This window comes from Pantherophis guttatus, chromosome 1 (assembly GCF_059756535.1).
Source record: "Pantherophis guttatus breed Tessera chromosome 1, ASM5975653v1, whole genome shotgun sequence".
In the NCBI taxonomy this organism is placed as follows: domain Eukaryota; kingdom Metazoa; phylum Chordata; class Lepidosauria; order Squamata; family Colubridae; genus Pantherophis; species Pantherophis guttatus.
Genome location: NC_142063.1, coordinates 285047942 through 285073073, shown reverse-complemented (window position 1 = coordinate 285073073; position 25132 = coordinate 285047942). Strand labels below are relative to the sequence as shown.

The 25132-nt window shown below is 38.2% G+C and overlaps 1 protein-coding gene across 11 annotated transcripts in view; it reads right to left on the bottom strand.

Annotated features, from left to right (window-relative positions):
• Positions 1–10374, bottom strand: part of TJAP1 (tight junction associated protein 1) — a 58688-nt gene extending 48314 nt beyond the window's left edge. For 3 of the 11 annotated variants that reach the window (XM_087883068.1, XM_034428101.3, XM_034428105.3), the window contains exon 1: positions 10044–10362. The gene's annotated coding sequence lies outside the window, so the exon portion shown is untranslated. Of the gene's footprint in view, positions 1–1905; positions 1979–9850 lie in introns of all 11 variants that reach the window. The other 8 variants (XM_034428100.3, XM_034428104.3, XM_034428103.3 and 5 more) reach the window with 7 other exon arrangements.
• Between the last annotated feature and the right edge of the window lie 14758 nt (positions 10375–25132).

Genomic DNA, 25132 nt, shown 5'->3' with positions numbered 1-25132 from the left:
CTTTAAAGCGCTCCATGGCATAGGACCTAGTTATCTTCGAGACCGCCTTCTGCCACCGATGACCTCCCATCGACCCGTGCGCTCCCACAGAGAGGGCCTCCTCGGGGTGCCATCAGCCAAGCAATGCAGGCTGGTGACCCCCAGGGGGAGGGCCTTCTCTGTGGGGGCTCCCACCCTCTGGAATCAACTGCCCCCAGAGATAAGGAGAATCCAAGATCTTCATGCCTTCCGCCGTTCCCTTAAAACTTTCCTTTTTCAACAAGCCGGGCTGGCCTAATAAATTCCTTTTAAATGATTTTAAATGATTTTAAATTCGTTTGTCTTTTTAAATTTTGGGCCAAATTGAGATATTTCCTTTTAATCTGTTCTTAATGTATGTATTATGTATTTATGTGTTTTTACTTGGCTGTACACCGCCCTGAGTCCCTAGGGAGAAGGGCGGTATATAAATTTGAAGTAAAATAAATAAAATAAAAAATAAAATGTTGAGTGTGGTTGGTCAGCCAGTTACAAATTCAACTGTAAATGTGTAATGTAACATAGCAGAATTAAAACAGATGTGCTGTATGCCAATGAGGAGAGAGTCCAAGTTGAATTACAGAAAAGCCAGAGAATTATCCTTGCTTAGCAAGACAAAATTAAAGTACTGTATAAAAGAAATGTATGACTACTTATGAAAACATTCACACAAGACATTCCTGCACCCCAAAGTAGCAAAAACTCTTTAAAAATAAAGAATTGATTTTGGAATAAACCAAAACATTAAACAAAAATAAATAAGACTTTCTCCAATATTTTGTACTCTAGATTCATTAATAAAAAACCCACTAATCTCCCATTCAATAGTTTTAAAAAACAGATTTGGAAGTATCCTGGATTATTTGTTTGGATTATCTTTTGATAAAATAGGGAAGGCAGAGCTTTTAATCAGTTCTCATTAAAAATATAAAACTGTCTAATAGAACTGAAGTATACATCATTTAACTACCTGTTGTACTGTGATATTGCCTAAACATAAGCCAAATCTTTAAAACAGTTTTTAAAGAGATTAAGAACTATTTATACCTACTGGAACTGAAGCCAATAATAAGAGCAATTATAGATACATTTGCTGGGTTACTGAACTACAAAATTAGCTGTGTCCCTTTGACCCAGGTAAGCAAATGCAAGGCAAAGTAAGTTCCTACAAATTCAGTACCTTTCCACATTCATACACATACATAATCCAATACTCTCTAGCTGCCAGGAATTTCAGAATTATTAAAAAAAAACTTAGGTTGCAGATGCATTTCTAGAACATATTTTTTTTGCTCAATTTCCCATGTCTGCCATCAAAGTTCTGGTGGCTGCAGAAGAATGGTGAAGTACCTTACCTATCTCTGTTTCAAGTTGTGATTTCAAGAGCTCATGATTAAACCCTGAACTCACTGACTAAATATGATATGTCCATAACCTTTACGAAATAAAACAGTGCTTTGGCAAGAAAATAAAAAAGTAAAAAATACCACACAAAAAAGAAATGTATATTAAATATTATTTCAAAATAGTTACAATTCTATATATAATTATCTAATTTAATTATTATTCAAGTACATATGTTTCTAATATATATACATATAAAACCTTCATGATTTTATGTGTTTGATGTTTTTTCCATGTTTTTGGTCATTATTTTAAAAAGCAGTAAAAGAATAAATTAAAAAAAATTATGCATTTGTTACAAAGTCTAAGAACAAGAATATACATCCTTCAGGTCCTCAAACTTGACATGCAACAAAATGGTTGCAACCTTTCTACAAACACTGGACATTTTCTGATTCAAAACAGCAATTAAGGGACTAGCTGCACTGCCAGCTTCGTTTTTCCTTCTACTATAATGCTTATTTTATTCAATTACATACTTACCAAAGTTCCTTCTTTATTATCTTCTTTTGTCCCAATGGCCCCGCAACGGTCTCCACAGTAGAAATCTAACAGCCTTCAAATCATAATTAAGGCATTTGTTTTAGTATAAATTAGATAAAGTAGGATTATGTCAAACTATTAAAACACTCCTGACTTTTTCAGCCCCCAAGACAGCACAGTTTCAAGATAAATGCCAACTAAAGTTCACTCAAGCCTGCAACGTGGAGAGATGGATGGAAAGATCAAATTCCTCATGCTTCTGTGCTTTGGGAGTAAGTAAAAGAATTTCCTTATTGCTTGAATCTGAATCTTGAAGCTTCCAAGTAGAGAAATGAGCTTGATAGCTTCTTAAAGATGGGGAACATGATTGCTTTACTCAACAGAGGTAAAATCGCTTCGCCTTTGAAGAGTGAATTTACCGCCTCATGGAGACCCATCCCCACAGCTTTTTGATAGTGGCAACCTTAACTCAAAAGGTAAACTTCGACAAATCAACCCACAAATCCTTTCAAGTGGTGATTTTTGCCACTTCATACAGCCACAGTGGAACTTCAGCAAGCTGTGATTATTTGAGCTCTTGAATCTGATCAAGCACTGCACACAAAGAAAAAGAACATGTTCAGATGCAACCACAGTATTAAATACCTAGAGCTGAAAGTAAATCCGGTGGCCTTTTATGTGAAAATTAAATTGTAATTTCATTTTACCTCTGCAAAAACTGCCTTCACCAGAAGTGGCTAACAAATCATAAAGAAAAAAAAATGTTTTACAGTATTCATTTGGTTTAGTGAAAGCAATATTGATCAGAATGAACAATATGACAGCAAAATTCATTTCAGTTAGGAAAAAAATTGAGGTCCATGGGGCTGCCTAAAGAACCTATCTAGACCAAGGGCCTCAGTTGAGAAATCTCTCTAAATCTTACCTTACCACCACCATTAAACAAGAGGCTCTTGGGGCATCTGCTCCCTATTTCTCAAGACCCTGAAATAGCATTTCTGCAACTGGCAGAATTTTCTGTCAACCAAGTAGCTTATCTTTTAATATCTATGCACAGTTAAACAATTATAATCACTCAAAGTGATTATATCTATTTTGCATGTAAAGTGTTTCCACAGTATCATCTACAAACCAGCCATAGAATAGGTTATGTGAATGGGCACAGAACAAAAAATGATTTGAGTCTTTAAAAAGAACAGGTGGAAAGAATAGGCAGTGACAAGTAATACAAGTCAAAAGGGAACATAAATGTAAGAGCATATAAATAGTGGGAGAAATATATATATAATACAGAGGCAGCATAATAATGGAAGATAGATTTTTTTTATTATACCATTCAAGATTAAAGAGGTTAAAAGGAAACTGCTTGAAAGTATTATTTCCTCCTACTGGGCAAGTTGCAATACATTTCTATAGTTAATTTCTCTATAGATGACCTGTTTGTAGCTCAATTTTATAAGTATTCTCAAATTTTCTGTGATGGAAAAAATCCTTTGTAAAGTTAAAATACAAAGCACTGTAATGATCTCTTCCTTTCCAGAGGAAGAAAGGAAAAAGGCAAATTAGATCTATGCTCTACACAGACTTCTTATTTGAGTTACTTTATTAGGAGACCACATCAGCCTCTTTAAAAATGATCTATCTAGGAAACTGTCATTGCTTACTCTTGTTAACTATGGAGATCAAGTCATGTCAAGTTCTTCTTAAAGAGAAGAAGCAAATTCAGGCTCTGAATTTGTACTACAAATTCCTACAGAAATACAAAGCATGAAACAAAAGGACTAGCATATCAGTAGAATACAACAGTTCTTGTAAAATGAGGAAATAAGCAATATTAAGTGCCAATGTCTAAATCCTGTATTGTGAAACTTGGTCACTCCAATAAAAGATAAAATTAAGATTTTTTATGCAATATGTTGTAACTTTTTTAAAAAATAAAATGTAACAAAAAAGTGGTAGAAAAATAGAGATGTTATACATATGATTTATTCCAGTTCCAAAAGAAATACTGTCAAACATCAATTGCTATAGTCAAAAATTGTGATCTCAAATTGAACACAAAAGGCTTGGACAAAAGTATGAGTATGTAAAATAATAAATAACAAAACAAAATATAATTTCTAGTGTTCATTTATTGGGCCATATTAAAGGATACTTGGGAAGAATTCCAATGATTCTGTTTTCAGTATTCTGTTCATTTGAATATATTGATTTATTTAAAAAAAATAACTGAAGCCCTCAAAAAAAACATCTTAAATAAACCAAAGACTCATAAGCCAAAAAAGAAAAAACAGGAATCATCTGCAATGTATAGTGCAAAGGCTGTAACATCCACTGTGTGGAACAAACAGGCAGAAGACTAGAAGAGTGCAACTATGAACAGCAACTAGTAGTCAGAAAATACAATAAAACACCCCATAATCTTACAACATATGGACAGACTCAACCAGAGTTACAACTGGGAAATGAGCATTTAGAGCAAATAAAATCCAAGAACACTAGGGAAACCTATAAGCTTCGCACTCAGACAAATGAGCCAACAACAGGCACATAGAAATAAACTTCATTTATACACCATTCAAAAGAAACCTTAAAAAGTTTAAAAAGGAAACAAATGAACACCTCCTCACCAACAATCAACACCCAGATAAGCAGGGATGAGTACCAGAATTCATACCAGAGAAAGGTGAAGTAAACAATACCCTAATCAAAGAACAACAAGAGGAAAAAACCCTCTTCAACACTGACAGGGCAAGCTAAGCTACTGTATATAAACAGAGCATACCCCACCTCTTCTAGCACTGAAGATGTTACTTATTCTGGTAACACAACATTCACAAGCAAACAGCCAAATTCAGAGAACACCAAATACTCCATTATCTATGGAATTCTCACAGTTTTCTTAGCAGGTTGTTTGTCATTGCCTACTTCCTAGGGCTGAGAGACAAGGACTGTCACAAAGTCAACTAGCTAAGGTGGGACTGGAACTCACAGTCTCTTAGTTTCTGGCCTGATGCCTAACTGTTACATCAAACTGGCTGTCACACAGAACCATATTTAAAATATTCAAATTAAGAAATTAATTTGGATTACATGGACTCTTTTCAAGCAAAGCAGAAATAACATTCAACTGAACATGAACAGCATCTCAATCACCACATCTAAGATTACTTTATTATCATGAAAGGTGCATCTTTCATGTGCCCGTATTATCAGTATAACAATTTATCTCTCTCAAAAGATAAATATGCAGTATTGAAAACCACAGCTCTAAATAAGCCTTTCTCATTTCCTCTCAGTAGCGAAACCAAGATTAGACTTTTTTGCCTATCAGTTAAACCTCCTATGACTTTTTCCTCTTTCATATCTTCAATCAACAACTTCCCTTGCCAGCTATTTTATTCACAACATATTGGTTAAGACAGCATTCACAATTTCATCTTTTTATTTGGATTACATTAATCCCAAATAATTATATTCATAATTACTGCTACATATTTCTAAGATCTATATATCACTCATAGTATCTGATACATGAAGAATCAAACATCTCCCCATTCCAGCCACCCATATTATAATATATAATTAATGGGTGCTAAAATGTAGCAATTCACACTTCATAAAGCCACATGAATTTTCCAAAATGATGCACGGTTCTGAATTCCTGTATCGCTTCATTAAAAAATAGTTGAGGAAACAAAGAGAAGGAAAAGGGAGAAAAAATGATTTCATGGGACAATGTAAACTAGTATAGCTATGGCTCTTATACTGATTACATTTTTCCCTCTCCTATCCCCCTCTTTTTTCCTATTTTGTACAATCTGGAAACTTGCAAAGTAGTGATGGTTTTGTAACATTTCATTTGGCCTAAAATAAATTGGCCTCTATAGATTTAGTTTCACATGGCCAACACAGCTAAAATTAATTTTTAACTCACACTGTGACTTTCAGCTGAAACTATGTAAAAACACCATTGTTTTTCAATCCATCAACATCAGGATTAAACTCCTGGGGTTTGTCTTTGGAAATAGATTATATTTCTGTTTAAGGAACTGATCCCTTAATTCTGCCTCAGAAATAAATCTATGCCCCATCTTTACAAATCCCTTATTCATATTCCCAATCCACATTGCACTGCAGTTCATCTCCAAATACTATGCAATTTATAAACATGGAGTTGCTTCAGATTATTAGAGCCACTGTATGCTACATGCACAAACAGAAAAGTAGAAAGGCACTTTCTCATTTTCTACAATTTAGATGCATCTGTTCTAGATTTGGAGAACCATACCTATTGCTGCTATCTTGGCCGAGAGTAGATTCTTTAATATCCCCAACTACTGGTGCTTTTTAATCTTGACAAAGGATAGACTGGTTCTGATTTAGTCCCTCTTCAAATTATTCGGACTATGTTAACTCCTATGTTGTGGATTTAATAAGACCAACACAACTTTTGGGTTAATCAGAGACAATTTGTATATTGCGCAATAGGTTCAAAGCTCTGTACATGAAGCGTTGAACAAAGACAGAAATTAGGTACAATGGTTTTTATACCCTTCTAGACAAAGGATTCTGTTAACTCAGCAATTCATATGGTCATATACATTTGTCATTTTTAATTGACATTTCCTAATTACTGAGTTTCTTTGCAAAACAGTTATAATTCTTTTTGAAGCATAGACTCAAATCATTTTCTGACGATAGACAACTTTTAACTCATGTGGATCCCCTTGACCTAACCAACCTTTAAGCTGTATGTCATTAGAATGTTCCTTTCTTCTGACAACTTAGAGGCCTCCTAGAGGTACCAAAAGGATTTTGGCTGAGTTTGTACTTTTTCCAACCGGATGCATTCCTTTTAAGAATAGAGTGAATAGAAAGTTATCCAGTGGTCATCTATCAGAGCCCGCTTCATTTACATTACCTACTTTTTCAAACAGTTCCAAGTGACAGTTTGCTCATTAAGTGGCATTTCTTTGAATATAAAAAGGATATGAAATTCCTTTTATGTGTTTATTGTAAGAAAAAGTATTTTTAAAAAATAATTAAAATAAAAGTAACATAAGCTTTATATAAAACTCCTTTCTGAATGTTTATATAGTATTTTCTTCAACTCTTACCTTAATATGTACCTTTATTAATTGTATCTTATCTTGACTCTTGGCTGTGACCAAAATTTATATACATGTTATTACATTTGTTTACATTCCTTTACTAATTTCCATATTAATTATTTGTGGAAATTTCCTATGTAATAATATGCCTATGTTCAGATAGCATAGTAAGCCATTGTTTGTTCAAGTATTATATCCAAAGTGCCTGAATATACTCACAACATAGCACACCACAAATATCTTTTGATATGTGGTGTGAAAATTCAGATCCTAAGGGTACGTATAAGTGCTAAATATTAAGTTTTTCTTTAAAACAAGTAATTTAAATAAACAATGTATCACTTATAACTGAGACTAAACATTTTCTTAACTTTGTGTTCCATAAATCATTAAAAAATATATTTTAAAAAATAGCAAGTCAAAGAGAATAACAGGATCAAAGTTAAGACTTTCCTAAGTCTTAACTTTCTAATAATATACAGAAAACCATCCTGCAAAATAATAAATCATGCATGACAAATTAATTATGATAAATAATGTGCAGATAAACAGAAAAACTGAATCTAAATGTCAAATGATAAACAAAGGAGTGCATTCAGAGGAATGGGCTATTTCCAGCATGTTGGCTAATAAGTTATTTTCTGAATTAAAAGGAGTTGGCTTTTCAGTTAATTCAGAAGAATATTCCCAAATCCAGTTATACCACCATTTTATTTTACACCACATTCCACACTATTTTTTATTCCATTTTATTGCGAGGTTTATTTATTTCCACAATACATGTGTTTGGCAATTGCACAATATGGAGCCATGGTGGTGCAGTGCTTAGAATACAGTATTTCAGGCTAACTCTGCCCACTGCCAGGAGTTCAATCCTGACCGGCTCAAGGTTGACTTAGCCTTCCATCCTCCTGAGCTTGGTAAAATGAGGATCCAGATTGTTGGAGGCAATATGCTGACATTGTAAACCACTTAAGAGTGTTGTAAAGCATATGAAGCTGTATATAAGTGCTATTGCTATTGCTATGCTGATTCATATTAATGAAGTAAGCTCTGATTTATTGAACATGACACTCTGAATATAAACTAGCAACTTGAACACACTAGATTAAAATGTAGCTATCTAGTTTGCATTTCAGTGCATAGTGTTCTTGGAAGAAATATCCATCTGGGTTCAGTTCGAAGTGGGAAGAAAGACACTGGAAACATGGAGCCTGCTTGGAAAGATGGTTTAATGGTGGACAGGACCACATAGTTTGAGCTCCTGGGCAAAAAAGAGCACATGGGTAAGAGAGAGAGGGGGGGGAATTTATACCCTCTCTTAGGCCCTGCCTTGGAGCTTCCTGTTTCTGATTGGTTGTCAGACTACCATGGGGCCATGCAGGGGTAACTTTGTAGGTTGTCTTGAATCCCAGGCCTGGTTGAATCTTGCTGGGTGATGATGTAATGAAGGGGCTTTGGGCAATTCCTATTATGGCTTAATGGCTTTGTCCTGGTTTGGATCTTGAATGAGGGCTAATCTTATCATGTCCTGAGGGGCATGTCTTTTGTGTTGTAGATAAACTGGCCCAGCCTTTGTCTTGTAGATATGTTGGCATCAAAATATCTGCTGGAGGGGGGGCCCAGGGAGCTGAGGCTCTGTCTTTAGAAACATGTTTCTCCTTTAGGGAAAATATAATATTCTACCTTTTTAATATTTCCTAGAATATTTCATTTTCCTAGGAGACGGGTGGGTGCTAACTTCCTACAGTGTAAACCAGCACTACAACCCATGAATAGACATGTTGGGCATAGACATGTACAGCTTTTATTCTATGTCTTTCATTTCTTTTACTTCACAAAAGGAAATAAACAATTTTATTTTTGGTGAGATAAAACCTATGTATTCAAAACTCATGTTTAAATGAATCAGATTTTACTGAATGAACCCAATTGCATGATCAGTTCATGCACAAGAAAGTTACTCCAGTTCTTGGACCTTGCACAGTGCACACGCTGCAAGATAACAAATCATATTCCTGCATAGCACAAATACAATGGAACTGGAAAGAGCCCAAAGGATCCAGAGATGAAAATATATTTAACCCAGATGTTTGAAGTATGCTAAGGGCATGCATGTAAGCAGTCTTTCTACACACCACCAATGCAGTTTTAATTATTAGTTTTAATCCTGGGAAATCGCAGCTCAGAATATTCTAAGCCACAAAGTTCGCTGAAGGATTTTGGATCAGTTGCTCTCCTTCTCCTTCCCAAATCTACCTTGACGACTGCTACCAATAAAAGGACGGAGGAAGGAGGCGTGCTATTTTAAGCGGCTTGGAAGTTTGACAGAAGGTAAATGCAATTTGTAAAAAAAAAAAAAAAATCCTCTGCGTGCAGCATGTCGGCGTTGAGATAACCATGCGAGGGTTTTCCAGTCAAATGAAAAATAAATAAATAAATAAATAAAATAACCGCGGCAGGACCTTTGCTCCTTTCTCTTTACCCCATTACCCGTTTCTAAAGCCTTCTCCATATTTTGAACCTGCAGTGCAATTACACCGCTCGTCCTCCTCGCTGTACCTCACCCCAACTGCCCTTCGCTTATTCACAAAAGCCAACCGATTCCCGCAGAAACCACCCTTGGCCGCCACTCTCGCTCGCAGGAAAGACACGGGAAGCAAAGGCTGGCGCCAAGTCTGAACCGGGTGGGCGGAATTGCACGAAGTCCACCCCAGTGATTGGGCTACACACGTCAGTTCTCTCTACCCCCCCCCCACACACACACACCTCCCCCAAAACCTCCGTGCGGGGCTATATTTAAGCGCAGGCTGCTCCGGGTTTTTTTGTACCTTGATTGGGAGGGCGAACTTCAAGCTGCAGCCTTGCGGTTACAGCCACAAAAGCCAGACCGTCTCCGGGACCGGGAGGCGAAGGCGAGACGGCGCTTAGCTCCCGCCCCTTTCCACTCCCACCCGGGCGGTTCGTTAGCAGGCGGTACTCCGAGGGGGTGCTTATTATTATTATTATTATTATTATTATTACCTCCACGGAATCACGGGGTCCTGAGCCGCCTCCGACCCGCAGCGGAGACCCACGCAGTTCGTCTAACTCCGAGGAGTTTGTGGCTCTCTCGCTCGCTCGCTCTCTCGGCGACGGGAAGGCTGCTCCTGCCCGCTCAGTCGAGCCGGAGGATCCGATCCCTGTTTCGTCGCTCCGGCCTGAGCCGAATCATTTCGAATTTCCGGCAAACTTTGCTTTATTTTTTTTCCCCCCTCCCACCCACCGCCCGCTGCCCCTCTCGGCCCGGACCCTCCCGCTCAGCTCAGGCCGCCATTTTGCCGCGGGGCACGCCGGATAATCCGGCGGAATCCCCACGTAGCGGCGTGGTTGCATCATCACCCCATTAAAAAAAAAAGAACAGAAGAAGAGCCGGAGGAAAGCGAAGAGGGGAGACGGGAGGGGGGGAGGCTGCTCTGGCGTCGGGAGGGTTGCCATGGCAATGAGGAAAATCGGGGGAGGCGGGGGAAGGTGTGAGGGGCGCGAGGTGGTCCTTGCGCTTCTCTGCGGCGTTTTTAGGCAGCGCTTCTGCCGCGTTCATCCCCGAAGGGAACCCTCGAGGAATGGAAAGGGGCTTCGTTTTGAACGCGAGTAAGCTTCTGGAGCCTTGTACTCCTGTTTGGAAGAAAACCTGGCCTATCTGGGTGAATGCTCGGATGCACTTATTCAACGTTTTAAAGTAGTGAATTTCTCAGACCCGCAGGCACTCGCTGCCTTGGATGAATGAATGATGGAGTTTTCTGCAGAAGGTGACAAACTTAGCTCTCTCTGTGTGTGTGTTGCTATTAAAAAGAAAAGGACTGGTGACTTTAAAAGATAACTACTGCACTTTCAAATGAATAAAATATTGATTAGGATTGGGATCAGTTTATAGCAACTGCATAGATTATCCCCAGGATGACCTGTCCCAAAATGGCACTTCAAATCTATCACCCACTGGCTTTGTTAACTGAATCCATCCACTTTCTGTTGCTTATCCTGTTTACTTCCACCTTTTCCAGATTTATCCAGAAAGCTGAGCCTTTGCATAATGTCCCCAAAATTTCAGCCTGCTCATTTGTGCTTCGACTGAGAACTCTGGACTGATTTGTTAAATAATCTGTTTTCTTGATAATCTATGGTTTTCTCAAGGGATTTCCCCAATACTAACATTCAAAAGTGTGGATAAAATTTTACCAGTTGGCAAAATACACACCCAGACACTTATAAAGGCAAAATCGGGGAGGGGTGGGGGAGGAAGTGATGAAATACACATTGTAACTTTATAGTCATAACTATACCATTTTTGGACTTGTGAACAAGGTGACACAAATGCAAAAGGATGGAATTTGTGGGGAGATAACATACTGTCATTTTGACTTCATTCTGGTTAGGAACAAATGTCTCAGGACTGGATCCATAGGCCAGGGATTTCAAATTGAAATTGTCAAGAGTAATTCGCCAAAGGACAACAACACAGAAATCTTTCCATATAATGATACAAAATATCATAGCAAATCAAAAACTTTGACTACCCAAGTATGCTATTTATTTATTTATTTATTGGTTCGATTTATCTGCCACCCTTCTCCGGAGACTCAGGGCGGCTTACAATACGTTAAGCAATAGCCTTCATACTTTTGTATATACCTGCTTAGTAGGGCTTTCAGCCCCCCCAAGCAGTGTTCTTTTTATACAAAGTCAGTTTATTGCCCCCACAATCCGGGTCTTCATTTTACCTACCTCGGAAGGATGGAAGGCTGAGTCAACCTTGAGCCTGGTGAGATTTGAACTTGCAGTAATTGCAGGCAGCTGGCAGCTAAGTGCTACTTAACAGCACTTTAGTCTGCTGCGCCACCAAGACTCTTTTAGCACCCACCCCTCTATAGAAGAATGAAATATTCTAGGAAATATTAAAAAGACAGAATATTTCCCCTAAAAGATAAATAAAAATCTTAAAGGGAACAGAAACTCATCCTCAGATTCCTGCCCCCAGCAGATATTTTGGTGTCAGCCTATCTACAAGACAAAAGACCTTTACTCTCAGAACATAATAGGATTAGCCCTCTACCCATCTAACAGCAGAGCTCACCATATGGCACCTGGGGATATTACATCAGCCCAAGGTTCAACCATACTTGATTCAGACAAACATGACTCCACATGGGAGTCTGACAACAACCAATAGAATACATCTCTTGCACAGGAAGGGCAAGGGCAGGCTCAAGAGAGGGTATAAATCAGGGGTGAAATTCAATGTGGGCATGGCTTAGTGGGCGTGGTAGGGGAAGTATATTGCAAAATCTCCATTCCCTCCCAGCCAGAGGTGGTATTTGCTGGCTCTCCGAACTACTCAAAATTTCCGCTACTGGTTCTCTAGAACCTGCTGGATTTCACCCAGGGTATAAATACCTCTCTCTCTCTCTCAAACCCATGCGGTCCTGTCCACCAATAAGCAATCTCTCCAATCAACCTCCATGTTTCCAGTGTCTTTATCCCCACTTGGAACTGAACCCAGATGGATATTTCTCCCAACACTATTAAACAGTGTATTATATTAAAATATTGTATTGTGAAAACAGAGTTCCAAAACAGAATTACAGAAAACCAATTTCCTTTGTTAATAACAAAAGCAACAATATTTGGGTTTATTACCGGGTTCATAGTATTGTTTCTTCAATATACTGTATCTAGGTTGGTATGAGCTAGGAAGTCTATCTCATTAAGAACTAGCTGGCCAAATCTTGCGTTCTTCTCCTTACTGAGCAGAGATCTCCTTTGGGTTTTTTTCTGAGTCATTTCCCTTTACCTCTTTCCTGCAAAGTTTATCCCTTTTTCACCCAGCAAAGCAACATTCAGACACAATCTTCCTCTTTGACCATCTCTTTCCTTTCCTCAAGTAGGCCCAATCTGTTTCCTCTAGCCAAGCCTCACCTTTCCATTGCCTACAAAGCAGTGGTGAAATCCAATTTTTTTTACTACTGGTTCTGTGGGCATGGCTTGGTGGGCATAGCAGGGGAAGGATACTGCAAAATCCCCATTGCCTCCCCACTCCTGGGAGAAGGATATTGCAAAATATCCATTCCCACCCCACTCTGGGGCCAGCCAGAGGTGGTATTTGCCGGTTCGCTGAACTACTCAAAATTTCCGCTACCGGTTCACCGAACTACTCAACATTTCCACTACCAGTTCTCCAAACTGCTCAACATTTCCACTACCGGTTCTCCAGAACCTGTCAGAACGTGCTGGATTTCACCCCAGCTGAGCCACCAGGAGCTCTGATGGTTCAGCAGACTAAAGCACTGTTATTAACATCCACTTACATCTGCTGCCTGCAATTACTGCAAGTTCAAATCTCACCAGGCTCAAGATTGACTCAGCCTTCCATCCTTTCTAAGGTAGGTAAAATGAGGACCCAGATTATGGGGGCAATAAACGGACTTTGTATAAATATACAAAAGTATGAAGGCTATTGCTTAACACATTGTAAGCTGCCCTGAGTCTCCGGAAAAGGGCGGCATATAAATCAATTTTTTTTAAAAAAAGCCAGCACTGTCTCAGCAGCAACCCCCACCACTGTACAATGTTGGATAGGTATGCTGCTAAGTGCGAAAGGCATCGAGATATTAAGTGCATGATCCAACTAATGAGGCCCTGTATTTGTCAGGCAACCTGCCATGTCAGCTTATATTATATCACTACAGCCATACCATTCCTCTGGAATACCTCCGGAATACCTCCTGTGGCCCAACCTTTTCGTCAATATGGTGAACAGTGCTCTCGTTTTGCTAGGAAGCAACTTCAGCACTTACCAAGTATTGTTGTGAACCAAAGAGAATTGTTTGGAGGAGTTTGAACTCTGTTCAAAACTATAATGTTTTTTATTTGGCTTATGGTGTTGCACATACCAAATTCTGGGTACTTACAACCAAAGGTTAAACAATAAAAATATCAAAACCACAAATATTAACCTGGCACAATCATTAAATTTTCAAATGCAATTCACCACTAAGTTCTCTATCAATGGAACGGAATGGAAAAAGAACACTTCCTGGGTCCCATAAGATAGCAACATTTAAGGGGAGGGACAAGGAGTGTGCTCACCCTATCTGATCTGGTAGGACCAGTAAATGTGCTTAGGGAGAGTTGATTCCACAGATAGCCTGGTCCAGTGCCATATAGTGCTTTAAAAATAATAACCAGGACCTTGAATTTCACCTAGAAGGAAACTGGGAGCCACAAAGCTTGCACAACTGGGTGTAACATGGGTAAACCTAGGAGCACCCATCACTGCACATCATTGCATTCTGGACCAGTTATAACTTGGTGATCTTCAAGGCAGCCCCATGTAGAGGGTGTTTGAGTAGTCCAAACTGGAAGTGACCAAGCCATGAATCAACTCGAACATGGCCTCCCAATCCAGAAAGTTTATGCCTTTGCTTTACAAATAAGAAAAATAGCAAAAATGCATCTTCTAATATAACTATTTAAAATCAAAAAGTATATGTAAATTTAGTTTTAAAAGAATTGCCATATTTTTCACAGGAATGCAAAAGTCTATTATACCATTTTTATGATAAAAGGTAAAAAAACCAAAATTAAATCTAAAAGATTTAGCTTTCTAAAAGGATTATCCTATATAATAAGATGTATAATCACTGTAGTGTTGTGTGAGTTTATTCAATTGTGGCTTAGTTAACAAACCCTGGTTAAGCAAAGTGTATGGACCTGGTGATTTGTACAAAGATGATACAAGCTTTAAGAAAATGTTAACAAAAGGCAGGTTAATTTTTGATTAAAATTAAAGAAACTTATTCCCAGATATATATTTTTCTAAAAACCCAGGCTGTGGACATCATGAATTCCTATCTGGCCAATTAGGAATCACTAGCAGAATTATTGGAAAGAAGTTGCATCAGTTTGGGAGGATCTCTTAACTCAAACTCCAAGAAGCTCCATACTCCTTATAAAACCATAGTGCATCCAGTTTTGGTCACCACGTTATAAAAAAGATGTTGAAACGTTGGTAAAAGTGCAGAGAAAAGCAAGATGATTAAAGACCTGGAGACTAAACTATCTGAAGAATGGTTGCAGGAATTGGGTATGGCTCAGGGGTGAAATCTAGCAGGTTCTGACAGGTTCTGGAGAACCGGTAGCAGAAATTTTGAGTAGTTCAAACCAGCAAATGCCACCTCTGGCTGGCTCCAGAATGGGGTGGGAATGGAGATTTTGCAATATCCTTCCCTCATGAGTGGGGAGGGAATGGGGATTTTACAGTATCCTTCTCCTGCCATGCCCACCAAGCCACACCCACCAAGCCACGACCACAGAACCGGTAGTAAAAAAATTTGGATTTCACCACTGGTATGGCTAGTCTAGAGAAGTCTAGAGTCTAGTCACTAGTCTAGAGAAAAGAAGGGCTGGGGTGACATGATAGCAGTATTCCAGTATTTGAGGGGCATAACAAAAAACAATGGAAACTAATCAAGGAGAGAAGCAACCTGGAATTAAGGAGAAATTTCCTAACAGAACAATTAACCTATGGATTAGCTTGCCTTTAGAAGTTGCTTCTAAAATGCTTCATCGCTGGAGGTTTTTAAGAAGAGACTAGTCCAGGGGTGGGCAACTGTGGCCCTTTTACAACCTGTGGACTTCAACTCCCAGAATTCCTGAGACAGCTGAAACTCGTGGCGTCACATGACATATCATGACTTCCCTCCCCTTCGCTAAACCGGGGGTGGGGGTGGCCAGTGTGTGACACATCCAGCCCATGGGCCGTGATTTTGACATCCCTGGTATAGGGTCTCCCATTTGAACAGGAGGTTGGACTAGAAGACCTCCAAGGTCCCTCCAACTCTATTCTGATTGATTGAAAATCCTGGCATTCAGCATTAGACCTGCAGTTTGTCACAAATGTTTGTTCTTAACTTCAGGAAGCTACGATGTCTGAGATTATTAAAAAATATAAGGTTCTGTAATTCCTTTACAATAAAAAGTAAAGATAAGATAATAAATGGAGAATTGGATTCATATGTCATGCTAAGCTATAATTTGGTTGCCCGTGTCTTATTGAATAAACCACAGTTGATGCAATTAAAATAACATTAGGGTAGCAAATGTGTTTTGTTTAATTTTGACTTAGTGTACTGTACAGACAAGGCTATTATTGGAAAAGTAACAACAGAAGGGGAGTTAAATTTTACAATGACAAATGCTTGTGCAGCAGACAATTATCTTGTTTCTGAATTGGTTGCTGTTACAACTTCACACCTCTTTAATGAGTTATAGGAAGGGAGGGCAAATTACCCCAACAACAGTCTTTTGAAACCTCTATTATGTTTTGTGCTATTCTGAGCATAATGGTGAATGTACAAAATGTTTTCAGGAACCCTTTCATGTTTTGTCTCTTCTGTATTTCTTCTAGTGAACAAATAAAAAAATAGATGCAATTGTGGTAAATGTATTGAATTTTGAAGCTAACATAGATATGTATTTCCATGGCTGAGAGAAAACTACAGCAGTTATAGTAACAGAAGTCTCCTTTTTCTGTTATGTTACCAATTACCCAAAATTTCACCTCTCAGTGTCTATCAATTCTGCCTTCTATCGACTTAGGCACTTGCAACCCAGTACTTTCAAAAGACTTAGTAGAGCAACAAACTGCAGGGCATCAGGCTTTATGTTCTGGAAGCAATGTATAGCTAGTTTCTATGGTAACAGATATATTACCATAAAAGACTTTTCTAATTTATTATGGTGCAAAAGCATAAAAGAAATACAAAGAAATGCAGTAGAAAAAACCTGAAAGGTTGTGTTTATAAAATAAGAGGCCAACACACACGATTGGCATCAAGGTTTGTTCAAGGTTTTCTTGGCAATTCTGTGGATTATTCTCAATATAATACTACTGTGAATCTAGATCATATTACAGAACATACTCTTAATTATTAGTTATTCCAGATGTGCTCAGACCTATCGCCTATGAACAATATACAGTTATTTCACCAACCCCCTATTATAATTCTGAATGGTTTTACATTACTCTAATCATGGTTTGTTTAATCATGTTTTAACATGACATAGCACGTTGTGAGGCTTTACATAACATATCATGACAACCCCAAGGAAAGTATGCTGCAGTTTATTGCAGAATATAAATACAGGCAATACAAGCCAAGTTTGGCTGAGATATAACTGGTTTTATGTCAAGCAGTAAGCTTCATGACCCAGGCAGGATTTGAACCAGCAATGCTGACTAAACAGCCATTGGCTTTCTAAGTGTCACCAGCACAACTATATTTATAACACATTGTTGGAAGAAATATCCATCTGGTTTAGTTCCAAGCCAGGAGAAAGGCACTAGAGACAAAACGGAGGCTGGAGGCTGATTTGAAAGAGAGTCAATTTATTGATGAAGCAGAACCACCAAGCACATGTGATTCTAGGCAGCTGACCAGATCAGTGGTGGGTTTCACTTACCTTTGCTACCAGTTTGCTCATGCACGCACCACTTCTGTGCATGCGCAGAGTGTATTTGATGACATCCAGGTGGGTGGATGGAGCATCCCACTGCCGCTGCTACCAGTTCACCCGAACCGGGGCAAACCAGTAGCAACCCACCACTGGACCAGATGGAGTTGAGAGTAGGTAGCTTTTATACGTTCTCTTGGGCTTTGCACTTGAACTGCCTGTTCCTGTGCAAGAACATGTATTCTATTGGCTGTTGTAGGGATCATAGCTGGCTCTGTAGGTTGTCTGAGCTCAGTTTGGTTGAAGTTTGGAGGGTGATGTGATGTCCTTAGGAGATTGTGCAATGTGGTGAGTTCTGCTGCTGGATGGTAGTGGGTTAATCCTATTACTTCCTGAAGGGTCATGTCTTAATCCCTTCACCCTGGAGATGAAGGTCTTTTGTTTTGTAGATAGGCTGGCCCAATCTTTCTCAATGGGCACAAAATATCTGCTGGGGGGAGCGGGGAGCTGGGGCTCTGAGTTTTTGTCTCCCTTAAGATTTTTATTTCTCTTTTAGGGGAAATATTTTATCCTGCCTTTTTAAATATTCCTCAAAATATTTCATTCTTCTAGGAGAGAGGTGGGTGCTAACTTCCTACAACATTAATTGTAGAAAACTAAGATAATACAACGTGTGTGTGTGTGTGTATTATATATACTAGTATGGGGATGATGGTCTACATTGTAACACAAAAGTAGAGAATCATAAAGTCGTTTGGATAGCACATAAAGTTCACTTTCTTTCAATATATGTTCCTGACAATTCAAAATCCAGTAGCAAATTGTGGTGCATGTACAATGGAAAGAAAAAAAAATCTTGTCAATAGGATCCTATTTGTATGGCCTTGGAATTGTGCAATGGAAGAAATACTAGGAAATTTATACTCTTGCTGGAAAGCCAGTGCTGCATTGGATCATACATCAGCCGGAGGTATTTCAAGAAAGGCCCTCAATACTTTGCCCTCCATAAATTCTCTGAATCCTCTCTCTGTGCTGGAGTCAGATAACAAACAGAAAGACAATGACTCCAAGAATCCAGGCTGTCCATCTGCTCTGCACTTCCAGATTCTTGCTTCCCAAGCGCCAGCTGATGAAATTTTCATAGCTGTAGTGAGGTTTCTCATTTCCAGCAGGCTGTGTTGCCTTGAAGCTTCCACAGTTGTGCCCTGTTCAGGTTTCCATGGGTGTCTGTCCAAGGTGACAATGATAGGAGCCATTTGCTCTCTTAACAGTCCTCTTAAAGCTCAGGATTTCAAAGCAAATGACACATTAACACGTTATAAGAGATTAAGAGCCTCTTTTAGAGACTTTCTGAGTTCTGCTTCATGTAGTTAGGGGTCACACCTTTTAAATTCAATCTCATTATGTCCAAGGTCAAACAGAAAACCTCCTTTCCACAGAAACTTTGGGTACCACACATCTGTTGTTTCTCTGTTGGTGACATGTTGCCATGTATTTGGATTTTGTAAATTATATGAAGATAAATATGGCCTAACTAGGGATGGACAATTAATTGGTGATCAAAATTCCCACATATTTTGGCTAGAGCAGTTAAAATTATGATCTATTGGACAATAATATTAATGTTGTCACCAAAGGTGGTAATGTAAATGAAGCGGGCTCTGATAGATGACCACTGGATAACTTTCTATTCACTCTATTCTAAAAAGCAATGCATCCGGTTGGAAAAAGTACAAACTCAGCCAAAATCCTTTTGGTACCTCTAGGAGGCCTCTAAGTTGTCAGAAGAAAGGAACATTCTAATGACATACAGCTTAAAGGTTGGTTAGGTCAAGGGGATCCACATGAGTTAAAAGTTGTCTATCGTCAGAAGATGATTTGAGTCTATGCTTCAGTAATCTACAAAAAGAATTATAACTGTTTTGCAAAGAAACTCAGTAATTAGGAAATGTCAATTAAAAATGACAAATGTATATGACCATATGAATTGCTGAGTTAACAGAATCCTTTGTCTAGAAGGGCATAAAACCATTGTACCTAATTTCTGTCTTTGTTCAACGCTTCATGTACAGAGCTTTGAACCTATTGCGCAATATACAAATTGTCTCTGATTAATCCAAAAGTTGTGTTTGTCTTATTAAATCCACAACAGTGGTATGGCAAGTATTTTATAGTGGACTTTTTTTAAAAATAGGTTGGGATTTTTAATGGATTTTTTATAAAGAAAACTTATTCAGTTCAAAAAAAAAAAACCAATTTAAAAATTGAAATATCTTTCTTGAAATTGGCCATTAAAATTTAGTGGCCCCATTTCAGTTTATTCATCTCCAGTCTATGATCTAGAATATGCCTTCCCCAGGCTTATTCCCTTCTAGATGTATTGGATCTATACATCCCAGAATTACCTACTAATGTGATCATATTATAAGAATAGTATGGGTTATGGCACAGTGTATATAGTACACACTGATTTCAGGATTGCTTGGCTATGCTATAGTTCATGTGCAATGCAGAGATTTAGACTAGGTGGCATTGTTATACTACTTAAGTCAAACAATCTCATGGCAAAGGAGTGTAAATAGCTGACAATAGAATTCTATAACTTTAATTCTAGAAGAATTTCAGTTCTTACCTCTGAGACAATTACTAGCAAACCCTAATATTTTCAAATGAAAATCCAAACCTACAATCTGCTAGAACATCTATGAATCCCTTGTCTTTGACTTTCTTTAAATGCATACAGTAAAATATATTCATATTTTATATTATTATTTTTATATTATATATAATAAATATATATTATATATAATAAATACTATATATGTATTATATTTTATAATATATATATTATATATTATAAAAAAGATGTACTGGATGCTGACATTCATTATGCAACATATTTAATAAAAGGTAAAGGTTCCCCTCGCAAATATGTGCTAGTCGTTCCCAACTCTAGGGGGCAGTGTTCATCTCCGTTTCAAAGCCGAAGAGCCAGTGCTGTCCGAAGACGTCTCCGTGGTCATGTGGCCAGCATGACTAAACGCCAAACGCTGTTACCTTCCCACCAAGGTGGTCCCTATTTTTCTACTTGCATTTTTTATGTGCTTTTGAACTGCTAGGTTGGCAGAAGCTGGGACAAGTAACGGGAGCTCACCCTGTTAACACGGCATTAGGGATTCGAACCACTGAACTGCTGACCTTTTGATCGACAATCTCAGTGTCTTAGCCACTGAGCCACTGTGTCCCTTTTAACATATTTAATAATATAAACAATACTAATATAGTGTTGCTTGTTAGAATCAATTGCTAATTAAATTCTCTCTGAATAACAGAATTGGAAGGGACTTCAGAGGTCTTCTAATCCAATCCCCTGCTCAAGCAGGAAACCCTATATCATTTCAGACAAATGGTTGTCCAATCTCTTCTTAAAAACCTTCACTGTTGGAGCATCCACAATTTCTGGAGGCAAGTCATTCCACTGATTAATTGTTCTAATTATCAAGAAAATTCTCCTACCCTAGGTTGCTTCTCTCCCTGATTAGTTTCCATCTATTCTTCTTCAGGTGCTTTGGAGAATAGATTGACCCCGTCTTCTTTGTGCCAGCCCCTTAAATATTGGAACACTGCTTTCATGTCACCCCTAATCCTTCTTTTCATCAAACTAGATTCCTGCAACTGTTTTCTGTATGTTTCAGCCTCCACACATACACCCAATCATCTTTGTTGCTCTTCTGTCCATTCTTTCTAGAGTCTTTTATGTTGTGGCGACCAAAACTGGATGCAATACTCCAAGTGCGTTCTTACCAAGGCATTATAAAGTGTTATTAACACTTCATGTAATTTTGCTTCTTTCCCTCTGTTAATGCAGCCTAGGACCATGTTGGCTTTTTTGCCATTGCAGCACACTGCTGCCTCATATTTAAATGGATGTCCACTGGGAATCCAAGATCCCTCTTGCAGTTGCTACTACAGTATTGAGCCAGTATTCTGTATCTGTGCATTTGTTTTCTTCTTGCCCAAATGTAGGCCTTTTCTCACCATTGAATTTCATTTTGTTAGATGGGGCCTAGTATGCAGATTTGTCAAGATCACTCTTTATTAACAAGTATAAAGTAAATTAACACTTTTTCATAAACTATACTGCTAAAAAAAATAAAGGTAACACAAGCAGAAGACATCTGAATGAATGAAATAGCCTTATTAAATACTTTGTTCGTTACATACAGTAGTTTTGTGTTCCCTTTAGTTGTTTGAGCAGTGTATAAACTACTGTATGTAAAGAACAAAGTATTTAATAAGGCTATTTCATTCATTCGGATCTCGGATGTCTTCTGCTTGTGTTCCCTTTATTTTTTTTGAGCAGTATATTTTAAAAAGACTCTGGTTGATCTTGAAATCTATGCCAAAGAAATCTGGATGTATAGGGTAGATCAGTGATGGCTAACTTTTTCCGGGCTGAGTTTCCAAAGCACCCGAACCGTGAAATTGCAATGTGTGTGCGGCCCCCCACATGCGTCCCTCCCATGCATACGCAGCAGAGACCCGGCGTGCGCGCATGTGCAGCAGAGCTGAACTGGGGCGACGGCTCGCATGCCCACAGAGAGGGTGCTGTGTGCTACCTGTGACACAGTGCCATAGGTTCGCCATCATGGGGGTAGATGCTGTTTAAAAGCTGAATTTTAAATAGCTTAAATGTTTAAACTTAAATAGCTTAAATGAAAAGTAGAAGATAATATTTTAAAATTAATTTTCAAGAAGCATCATTTTCTATAGAAGGTTCCACGGGAAGGTCATGTACAAAAACATTAGTCTTTTTGTTTCTACAATCCTGATTACTGATTGACTGGCTTCCCTTGACCCAGTGTTAATTGACGGGAAGAAACTTGGGACAGGTTGCCTTTTGATCAGGAAGTGTTATCAGAACCCTTGGCATCTCAAAGTCACAATCATGCCATTCCTAATTGGAAACTGGATCTACATACAAAGGACCAGGAAGATCAAACTGTTACCAGAGTGGGACAATCTATGTCAAAGGTTGCAGACTTTGGCCTTTACAGTATTATGTTGCAACAAGTTGTTATTTATTTAATTAATTGTTATAAGTTTCCATTAAAGAGTGGGATGCCACTTATTTGTTTTTTATAATGATTTTAAATGCATTGTGAGCCACCCTGAGTCTTCGGAGAGGGGCGGCATACAAATTGAATTAATAAATAATAAATAATAAATAAATTATGTCATTATGCCTTAGGCATAAAAAGTCTTGGTGTGTTCCTAAGACAGACTACTATAGAGAATTGGTATACAAACTGACAGTTAAGTCAAATTTCGAGTTTGAGCTAGCATTGCCGGAAAATGAGAGTTGAAACATATTTTGGTCTCTTGGGGAGAGCAGGAAAGTTTTTAAAAATCTTCAGGAAAATATAAATGGAATTGCAACTCTCAGTGGATTGACACATACTTACTCTATATAGAACTTGCAAGGCTCTACTGAGAAGACAGCCTGAAACAGCTAGTAAAGGCAAAACCAAAATATTCACCATAGGTTTTCCTATCTCAGGAAATAATATTGCATTCAAAAATATGAAATCCTATGCTAAAAACACCCCCTACACTACAATTTGAAATCTTTCATAATTTAAATCAGAGATAGTTAATCTTTGATCTGCCTTGGCCATAGTGATTCACCAAGCATTTCTATGTAGCCTTCCAACTCCCCACAATTTTGCCATTGAATTTGGCAGCAAAATTATTTTTTTTCTCAAAAACAAGATTGGAAATCAGTGTGGGAGGCAAATCATTTCAGCTAATCATGCCTGGAGAATTTCAGCTATTTTGCTACCTAATTTCAAATGGCATGATTTTAAGTCGCAGTTTTGGTGGGGGAAAAGGAATTAAAATCTTTTAAGGAATAGAAACTGCAGCAGTTTGTCTCACAGGTCCAGCTTGCTTCTGTTTCCAGTTCTTAATTAGCCTTAAAAAAGTGTATGTGTGTGTGCGTGCTGTTATCTTTTAGTCTTCAGCTGGTCAGTAAAGTCAATTTTGGCTCCAGACTTTGGGAAAGTGTCTCACTTCTGATTTAAATTATTGTGCTAGAAAATGATAATGTTTACAAAATTGTCACCTCTTGGAACATGGTTCTGATTTGATGGATTTTTTTATTTCAAAGTCTTTTATAGAAGAGATAAAGTCACAGAGAGAATTGTAGTTGAGTGGCCATACCCTGTATTCCTACCTTGGCAATGACACAGTGTAACAGGTAGAAAACAAAAGTGAATTTCTTGAAAGAAAATCACCCTTAAATTGTCACACCTGCTATACTGCTTGTTCAACATGTTGCATAAAGGGAGAGGGAAGGAATTTGTGAAAGGAATTGATTAAATCCCTTTATCTTAAATAAAGATTGGTTAAAACAAAGGAACAGAACCTATAAAGATAGAATTTTACAAACCTAAGGTAGTTCTGTCTGAGATATTTTAAAAAATTTTCCAAAATATAACAGCAAATCCAGTGAACTTTCCATGGCAGATGGTTTTGCAGCAATGGATCCCTTCAGGAATGTCCCTGTCCTTTGTACCATCTAATCAGAAAACAAGGTTTCTGTAAGTGATCTAAACAGCCAAGCTTTGATCCTGCTCCAAGTTGATGTACAGTTTTAAAAGTAATGAACAATAGCAATCTTTGCAGTTGGGAAGGAAACATTTGTGTTATTGTGACCCAGTTGTTTACTCCTCTTTCCTACATGTGTACAGACAGCTGTATTCTCTGCCAGCTGAAGCTTCCAATACCTCCTTGCCAGGGAATTGACTATATATTTCTGCAGAAAATGTAGTAACTCGATGTATATGCAAGTAGTTGCACAAACGGTTATCTTTGGTTCTCTGGCCAAATGTGAGATGATTGTCCCTCTATCTTGCATGCATTAGGGAAATGACTCATCTGCGTATGGTAAAGTGAGAGCCAATTCCTCCATAAATGAATGGGAGAAAATTTGTCACTGTGTGTGTTTACCTAGTCAATTTCAATAACTATGCTAAGTAGCAATCCAGTGCCAGCTATCACTGTTGTACTACTCATCCATTTAAGTCTTTGCCTGTCAGAGAAAGAATTCTGCTGCATAGATTTCTCTAGAGCAATGAGCTCTTGGAGGATTATTGCTTCAGTTGAAGATATTTCTGTAGCATTAAGGAGAAATCTTGTGAAATCTGTAATACTGTTTTCCCTGTGGAAGCTTAGTTGTTTATAGGACAGGTTTGGGCAGGCAGAGAAAGAATTACTTTACCTTAGGACACCATTGGTGCTTAGGTGAGTTGTATTACTGCTGGCTCACAAGATAACTCCATGGCCAAGGAGCCTGGTAGTCTGAAAACATAGTTCTTTGAATCAGGCAGGCCATTAACCTCTGGCTAGGAAGATTCTACTCAGATAGGACCACTTAGAGTTCCTCAGCAACAAGCTATTGTTGCCATGTGCTATCGAGACTCATTTTTGTCTGCTTCATGATTGTTCCTTTTTATACTTATTCACTTTAACTAAAATGTGCTGCCTCTATGGGTCCTTTTCATGCTCCATGTGATATGCTTTAATAATCTTTCTTTCTTTCTTTCTTTCTTTCTTTCTTTCTT